Below are 9,208 nucleotides of genomic sequence, written 5' to 3'. Positions count from 1 at the left end.
TGGTCTATCTGATCAGCTGGAGAGGAGGCATATATATACAGTTGACTCACCTACTTACCTCAACAGTTTTCTGCATCCCTTCGACACCCCGTTCCTCACTCTTGGCTGGTTCCTATTCCCAGCCGGGGATACAGGGGAGTACTCTGGGTTTGAGCTAAATTTCAAGCTCGGAGCCTGAAATACGCTTATTTTACTCTTTTACTCTATTTGATCATTTGTAATTGTGAACTCATGAAAACAACTGCCACATGTAATCAGACATTATATTTTTATTTATTTATTTTCATTTTTGGTGTTTTTGCCTTTTTATTATGATATGACAGTGAGTAGACAGGAAGCGAAGTGGAAGAGAGAAAGGGGGGACGGGATCAGGAAAGGTCCTCGAGCCGGAACTGGAACTCGGGTCACCTGATCTTCCCACAAGGCTATATCAGCGCCACCGATAGGACATTATTTTCAACTTGACTGCAGTTGGTTTGTTTATACATTCAATGCATTTTGCCTGTACATAAATGAACATTTTATGTCATCGTAGATGTTTTGTGAATACGGCCCCTGACTGACATCAAGTTCAGTTCAATTCTTTTCACATTTATTTGTATAGCGCTTTTCACAATACATGTCATTTCAAAGCAGCTTTACAGAAAATGCATGTCAACATTACAATTTAGAGTGATCTGTTATCAGAGTTGACTGTGTCCAAATTATTAATTTCAGAAATGTACATATGCAAATCATGCAGTTAGCTAACAGTGTATTCATTTAAGCAATGGATTAATTTAGGTAGAAACAATGAGCTCATGGAAGTCATGAATACATGTTAACAATGATTAGGATATATTTGGATATGGTGCATGTTGATCCAGAGTTTGCGTTTGAAGTCCTTGCAGGTGTTGGTCATCTGAAGTCTTCATAGGAGGCTAAATCCAAACTGGAGCTGATCTCTAGTCACCTCGGGACGGGCATCCTGAGATAAAACAGAAAAGCAAATGGAGAATAATTAGCGTAGCTGCTGTTCATAACATTAAGCAAAGATAATCATGTGCATTTGATCTGATATCACTGGAGTACAAGGATATGAGAAGCATTATGTGAATGCTTGGCTAAAGAGATGCGTCTTTAGATTAAACTGGGTGAGTGAGTCTGAACCCCGAACATTATCAGGAAGGCTATTCCAGAGTTTAGGAGCCAAATGTGAAAACACTCTCCCTCCATTAGTGGACTTAGACATCCTAGGTACCACAAGAAGTCCAGAGTTTTATGATCTTAAAGAGTGTGAAGGATTGTAGGGCGATAGAAGATCGGTTAAATAGACAGGAGCTAAACCATTTAGAGCCTTATAGGTCAGTAGCAATAATTTATAAATGATACAGAACTTAATAGGTAACCAGTGTAGAGATGATTAAATTGGTGTTATATGATCATGTTTTCTTGACCTGGTAAAAACTCTAGCAGCTGCATTTTGGACTAATTGTAGTTTGTTTATTGAAGATGCAGGACAACCAGCTAGTAATGCATTACAGTAATCTAGTCTAGTAAACTTTTCTGCATCAGAAACAGATAACATGTTCCGTAGCTTAGTAATGTTTCTGAGGTGGAAGAAGGCTGTTTTTGTAACATATGAAATATGATTTTCAAAGGACAAGTTGCTGTCTAATATAACACCCATGTCTCTAACTGTAGAGGATGGAGTAACAGTACATCCTTCTAGATGAAAATTGTAGTCTAAGAGATTCTGTGTACAAGTTTTTGGTCCAATAATAATACCTCAGTCTTATCTGAATTTAATAGAAGAAAATTACTGGTCATCAAATATTTTATATCTTTAACACAATAAAGATAATAATTTGAATAACTGAGTATCATTGGCATAGCAGTGGAAACTAATTCCATGTTTTCTTATAAAATTACCAAGTGGCAGCATCATTTACTTATGTTATCTTAGATTTTTCCCCGTTAAAATATACAAAAAGGTAACGGTCTGATAGGTACGATCTAAACCACCTTAATGCCTGTCCCTGAATACCAATGTAATATTGTAGTCGATCTAAGAGTATTTTATGATCTATAGTGTCAAATGCAGCACTGAGATCAAATATCACTAGTATTGAAATACAGCCTTGGTCAGAAGCTGTAAGTCATTTGGGTAACACTTTAAATTAAGGTTCCCTTTGTAAAGGGTTTATAAAGGAGTTTGTTAATGACTAACAACTTATTTACAAATGCATTTTAAGTCGTTGATAAGCAATTATAACTGCATGAATAAAAAGGGTGACTTTAATGTATACCTGCCAAAAAGTGAGCCATTTTTTACTCACACCTTATAAAAGCTTAATAAATGTATTTATTCACACATATTTTACTCAGAACCAGCTTTCTGGGCCCGTATGTATAAAACTTCTCAGAAATGCTCTTAAGAATAGTCTTAAGTTTTGACTTAAGTGTCAAAAAATTCTTAGTAAAGAGCAGGAGTTTTCTAAGAGTAGGAGACTTTTATAAAGAAGCTAAAAGCAACTTTTAGTAAAGTGTAAGACTGATTCTTAAGTGCTATATATATAGCACTTAAGAATCAGTCACTATATCAGTCACTATATATAGTATATATATATAGTGCTATATATATATTATATAAATATATATTACTACTACATATATATATATATTTTTTTTTTATTTTATTTTATTTTTTTTTTTTTGCATTGTGTGCAAAAATGTATTACAGGTAAGTACTCTTAGTTTGCACAGTTTTAATTATGAGTTTCAACACATTAATTAAATGGACAAATGTGATGCTATTTAAGTAATTAAGCTGATGAATCACATCATTCTAAATTACTCTCACAGCTGTATATAAAGGGAAGACCAAAGTTGAAAACTTTTCAAAAGGGATCCAAAAAGAAAACCAAACTGGTCCAAGGAAGAAAATGTTCTTCTTGTGCAGTCAGTACTTAAATGGAAGGAGGTAATAAGAGGGAAATTCAGTCCAACCTTAACAAGTAAGGGAAAAAAATGCATGGGAAGAGATTGCAATGAGTATAATTGCAGCATTTTCTCGCACAAGACGATCTGCAGAGGATTGTGAGAAAAGGTGGTACAATATTTTGCCAACAGCACGCAAGGAAATTGCAGCATACAAAGAGAGCATGCGAGCCACTGGTACATTTTATTTTATATTAATATTTATATTAATACTTTTATATTAAATAATTGTTTCAGTATGGTCAGCAGCTGATTTTATTTTTATTTTTTTTTGTCAAATAGGTGGAGGTCCTCCATGTAAACCTCTGACTGAGATAGCTGAGATAGTAGAGGAGATACTTGGAACGGCCAATCCTTCCATTTGTGGCACTGCAGAATCCCCAGACCCTGCACTAGAAAGAAAATGATCCACGTAATAATGTGTTTGCCTTTATATATATATATATATATATATATATATATATATATATACACATAAATTTGTAATAATTACTTTAATCTATGGACATGAAAAGAAAAAAAAAACACAACACATCTGATTGAATAAACATGTTTGCATTGTTTAATATTTTCTGCATGTGAATGTAGTGTGGATGATGCTGGAGCTGGTCCATCTGAAACACCTTCTCCTTTATCTCAGGACATCTCACTGTGTCCTCCAGATGAGCCTGCCTCACAAGACACAGGGTTCGCACAGGGACCAGCCCCTGGGGATGACACTGAGTCTCTTAAAAGAAAAAAGCTCAAATTAGAAATTAAGTTGCTGGAAATTCAAAATGAATATTATGTGTTAAAACTGAAAAAAATAAAGAATACTCAATGATTGTACATATGCTTTGTGCAAATAAAACTGTGTGATGACCAATCTGTTGTTACTTATTGTCTACAAGTTTTGCTTACCCAAAATGTAAGTTAGCAAAGCAGTCCCTTATTGATGCTCTCCCTGAAATGTTTTGTAATGCGTAGTCAGTGGTATTGTCATCATTCTCATCATAATCCTGATCACTGTCATCGTCATCATTATCGTCTTCATCGGCGGCATCATCATCATCATCATCAAGCAGTGGGAGGTTCCGAGCTTTGCAAATATTGTGCAAAATGCCACAAGCCATAATAATGCGACTAGCCCGCTCAGGGCACTGTCGAATTTCTCCATGAAGGACATGGAATCTCCTTTTCAGCTGTCCAATTCCTCTCTCGACCACAGCTCTTGTTACTTTGTGTGCTCTTCATGGCGCAAAAACAATAAAAGAACATAGCTCAGATAAGTCAAGAATGCACTAATTGAACAAAATTGGTATTTTGTCAACAGTTCAGTCCAGAATACCTGTTATAATTGAGCTGCTGTTCCCCTTGTGGTCTTCTGTAAGGGGTGAGAAGCCAGCGTTTTAAAGGGTAACCCGAGTCACCCAGCAAATGACATCCAGGGCGAACATAATTTTGTTCGAATAACCCAGTGAGGCCACTCTGGGAAAGAACCCGGGCATCATGTGTTGACCCTGGCCATTTTGGCACGAGATCGAGAATCTTGTAATTGGCATCAAATACAACTTGAACATTGATGCTGTGGAATCCTTTTCGGTTGACGTATGTTTCCTCATTTACAGTTGGAGCAATGATGCGAACCTGTGTGCCATCAATGGCTCCAGCAACTCCAGGGAAGCCTGCAATCCTCATAAAATCTGCTTGCTTTTGCCGTATAGTTTGAAGGTCAGTTGGGAAGTCAATGAACTGCCTTACTATGTCTAGGTATGGTTAGTGCTGCAACAGTGGTATTTAAGACTCTGCTAACTGCGGACTGTGATGGCCCCAAGTCATCACTGGTGCATTGCTGCATTTTTCCATTTGCCAAGAAATGCAGAGTCATTATTACTTTCATTTCTGCAGTTAAAGCATTGTTTCGTAGAGTGGGAGAAGTTATTGAATTTCTGACTAAGTCAGTAACAAAAACAATACCTTGACGATCAAGCCTGTATCGTTTTATCAACTCCCTATCATCATATAATTCCAATACATTCTTTCGTTGTTGGAAAATGCGCGGCCGCCTCCTCTCTGCTGCCACCTTGTTACTCTTAACTAGGTTAAGACACCTCTTTAGCTCTCTTAAATAATTTAAGAGCTAAGACCTAGCCTTGACACTTAAGAACCTTTATGAATCACACTTATTCTTAAGTCTAAGAATAAGAGTAAAATTACGTCATTCTTCGAATTTTGACACACTTAAGACTAAAATTTTGCTCTAAGTGGCTTTATACATACGGGCCCAGGTTATTTCATGATGCATCAAAAATATTCTGTTATGGTGAGACTGAAAGATGATTTATTTGTTGTTTTCTCAATAATATCTCATGACTTAGGTCACTTTTCTCACTGTTGCTCATCAGACTTTACTCATGTGCATTACCCATGATACTCTGTAAAACAGCCAGGATGCCTATTCAGAGGAATGTATGAAAACTCATTTCGTGTTTATCAAGATGAAATGATGAAACTTTATTTTGAGAAAGAAAAAAAACAAACAAAACAAAACAATAACAACAACAACAACAAAACATATGAGCACAACCATAACTTGATGAGATAGCCTATTAATAATGAAAAATGTAATTACATTATTAGTTAGGCCTACCTGTGATCCATAATGAAGGGTGAACCATTTACATGGTTTATAAATATTAGTAACCTGTTAAAGTGAACCTTAATGTAAAGTGAATTCCTGTGGACCATTTATTCATGATTTATAAATGTTATAAATAAATACATGATTCACGTGTCTCCATTTTACAGAACCCTTCATTATGGTTCACAGGTAGGCCTAACTAATAATGTAATTACATTTTTCATTATTAATAGGCTATCTCATCAAGTTATGGTTGTGCTTAGGGGTGGGCGATATGGCAAAAATATCATATCACAATTTTTCTTCAGGAAAATCACGATTCACGATTTTATCATGATTCTTCATGTTGTTTTTACTATTTTTCAAGTGACTGAGCATTACAGCCAAACTAATTTCCCTATTTTAATAACAAAGCCTTACAAAATAACAAAATATAAAATAAAATAAAATAAAATAAAATAAAAATGGCAGACATTTAGGCCAAAGTGGCGAAGATAAAAATCTAAAAAACATAGGCTACACATTATACAAATGAAATTAATAAAATGATTTATTTTTTCAGCTACAGTAGATGTATTTAACAGTAGCATTCAAGTAAAAAATTAAATGAACAAATATAAAAATAAAACACTAGACTTCACTGTATAAATTATACATTGATTCTTAATAAAGGTAATGTATTAAAGTTCTCAGTCAAGAGCAGTGGGTGATTTTCTATTAGGGATATTAGGGATAGTTAGGGAACTATTAGGGATAATATTCTGCCATATTTTACACTGTCAAGTTGTTTTAAACCCTAATGAGTTTCTTTCTTCTGTTGAAAATAAAAGTTATTTTGAAGAATGTAACCAGACAGTTGCTGGTCCACAGTGACTATGTTTTTCCTACCATGGAAGTCAATAGAGACCAGCAACTGCTTGGTTAACCCACATTCTCCAAAATATTTTATTTTGTGTTTTGCACAAGAAAGAAATGAATACAGTTTTGAAACAACATTACAGTGAGTAAATAATGACAGAATTTTCATTTTTGGGTGAAATATCCCTTTAAGGACAAGCGACCGCATGGTTAATATTAGGCTGCTCTGTCACTTTAAAGACCTGCACGTATCTCTAATATACAGCCACGCATCCAGTTTTCTCTCAAAAGTTTACTTTCACTTTAGACATAACCAACTGTGTTTATGTAAACTTTGTGTGTATTTGACAGTATTAAAGCAATCGGACTCTAAAGATAACTTAGTAATCAGGCGCTGTTTGACAGGCTTTCAGTGCCTGTGCGCTTCGCGTGTCAGAACAGCGCATCAGCACGCAAAAGAAAAGTTTAACCGGAAATAATGAACTTTTGTGGATTGAAGTGTCCCGCGAATATTACTCTCTACCGCTGCGTTAAAATGTGATGTGAATGTACGTCACGTTGAACAGTATGCTGAGACGGAGGCGCTGGAACTGCAACTGATAGAAAGCACTGTAGCACGATACTACGATATTTCTTCATAAGCAGATCGTGAAACAAGCTGGATGTGACACTCATTCATTCAACAGTTGACAGTCATTCAAGATTTAGCGGTCCAAACTTGTGAACGTTTGGCTTTTACTTAAAGATTTAAGATTCCAGCATCAATATTTGAACAATGTTTTACAATAAAAAATGTTACAGTAATTTATTAATTTATGTCAGGAGTGCACATCAATCATGCTAAATCTAACTGATATTTATATTGACATAAAAAGAAAACACATACCTATTCAGTTGCACCTGCTTCCATTCATTTAGTGCACAAAACAACTCCATTATGGTTTTTAGGTCCAAAGGCTTACACATTTAGAAATATATTGATAACATACCCTATGTTTACGTCACTTTTCTGAGCATTTCTATTAATTTTCCTCTAAAGTATGTGAGGATTGCAATCTGAAGACGTTTGTGCGATCTCTCCCGTCTATCTATCCTGATCCTTTCAGCCAGAGCAACAGATGGAGCTCATGAGAGGAAAACAGGAGTTATGAGTTATACGAGTTAACCGGAGTGTGTGAATCTGTGAAAGATATGCGTATGCATCCGGTATCAACAAAGGCACAGGGAAGAGACAGATAAAACATTAAACCAAATAAATACACGATTATAATCATATAAGAATTATCTACGTTCCTCAAGCAGTCTCTGATATTTTCCATAAACGTGTGTATTTATTATCACAATGGTTAACATAAATAGCCTTTAGCATCGCATATGACAGTGGAAACGCAACTGGCTCTGGCACGCACGACACCAGTAGGAGTAAAACATCACATCATAAGGCTTTGGAGCTAGCATCAGTGACAGGTTAAGAACAGACAGCGGGTTGTTCATGTGTTGCAGGGCCAGGATGCTCTTGTAGTCATGCAGCAGCACTTTTGTGGAAGGTCAGTAAAGGACAATTAAGGGCACGAAAACCATTTATTGCATTGTGATATTATTAACAAATAAATGTACTAAACTGAAATGTTGTCCCTGAGTGCCGTAACGACATCTCTCATTAAGGTTTGCAACTTTAAAAAGTAAACAATGATCCGAAAAACACTTAGCCTCTTCGCTAATTAGCACACAAAATACCATTGGTATGCTACTTCCGCCGCCTCACCGGAAGTTGTACCCACGTTCTTTTTTTACAGTAGCGCCCCATGGAAACAGGTGGATATCTGTGGAAGGAAAACAGTTACAGTGTTTGTTTTAACGGCACAAACCAGCACAAATTGAGCACAAACGAATGGCACAGGTTTGGAGCGATTTGAATGGGGTGGAGAATGACGTTACACGACCATGCAGAATGCGAAGGAAACTGCTGAAGTAACTATTAACAACACTGAAATAAGAGCGCGCGGTTTATCTATTTATACGTTCGTTACTATATCGACAGTAGACACCCAGCGCGTTTTCTTTCAGAATCATAGTAAGGAAAATGTTCCCTATAAAGAGAACAAAGAGGGCTTTTAAAACTATTCCGTGAAGAAAAGTTAGTTTAGGATTAGTTGGGAAAGTGCATGATATTCTAGGGTAGTCTCTCCATGTAAGTATTAGTATGTGTAATGTACATGGTACACTTTAATAAGGTTGTGTAGCCATTAACACTATCCTACACTAGTTAACTATGAACTAGGCCTAACAATACTTTTAAAGCCTATAAAAATTTGGCTTATGTAAATTTCTACAAATGCCAATTTTTAGGCTATTAAAATAAAGTTATGTAGCATCATTAAGAACTAACATGAACTAACATTAACTAATTTAAACAATGGACAAAAGGTTGTTTTTTGCCCTTACTCTCTAACCCCCTGAAGGTCAGTGAGTAATTCGCACCCTGACTAAGACACACTGGGGTAAGCATTTTAATAATCCTATGAATGCATATAAAAATGCAGAATCGAATCTCATCGAATTTTAATGTGACTCGTCTCAAATCGTTCTGAATTTGCAAAAATCGTTCTTGAATCGAATCAAACACCTATGAATCGTGAATCGATTCGCTGTCTACCCAAAGATTCACAGCCCTGACTGTGTGTTATATAGCTAGCCTAAATAAGTTCACAGTAAAACCTCCAGTGTTAAATGAACACTGTTAGTGTTAAA

General features: G+C 35.8%; 1 protein-coding gene and 1 long non-coding RNA gene across 2 annotated transcripts in view; both read right to left on the bottom strand.

Annotated features, from left to right (window-relative positions):
- LOC127509204 (hemicentin-1-like) overlaps nucleotides 1-9,208 on the bottom strand; it is a 125,726-nt gene that overhangs the window by 56,578 nt on the left and 59,940 nt on the right. The window lies entirely within an intron of this gene.
- On the bottom strand, nucleotides 3,519-4,548 carry LOC127509211 (uncharacterized). Its single transcript, XR_007929168.1, has 2 exons — nucleotides 3,880-4,548; nucleotides 3,519-3,706 (listed from the first exon to the last, which is right to left on the bottom strand). It is a non-coding gene; the product is annotated as an uncharacterized LOC127509211 (long non-coding RNA).

This window comes from Ctenopharyngodon idella, chromosome 3 (genome assembly GCF_019924925.1).
Source record: "Ctenopharyngodon idella isolate HZGC_01 chromosome 3, HZGC01, whole genome shotgun sequence".
Lineage (NCBI taxonomy): Eukaryota > Metazoa > Chordata > Actinopteri > Cypriniformes > Xenocyprididae > Ctenopharyngodon > Ctenopharyngodon idella.
This window is presented reverse-complemented; position numbering and strand designations above follow the sequence as displayed.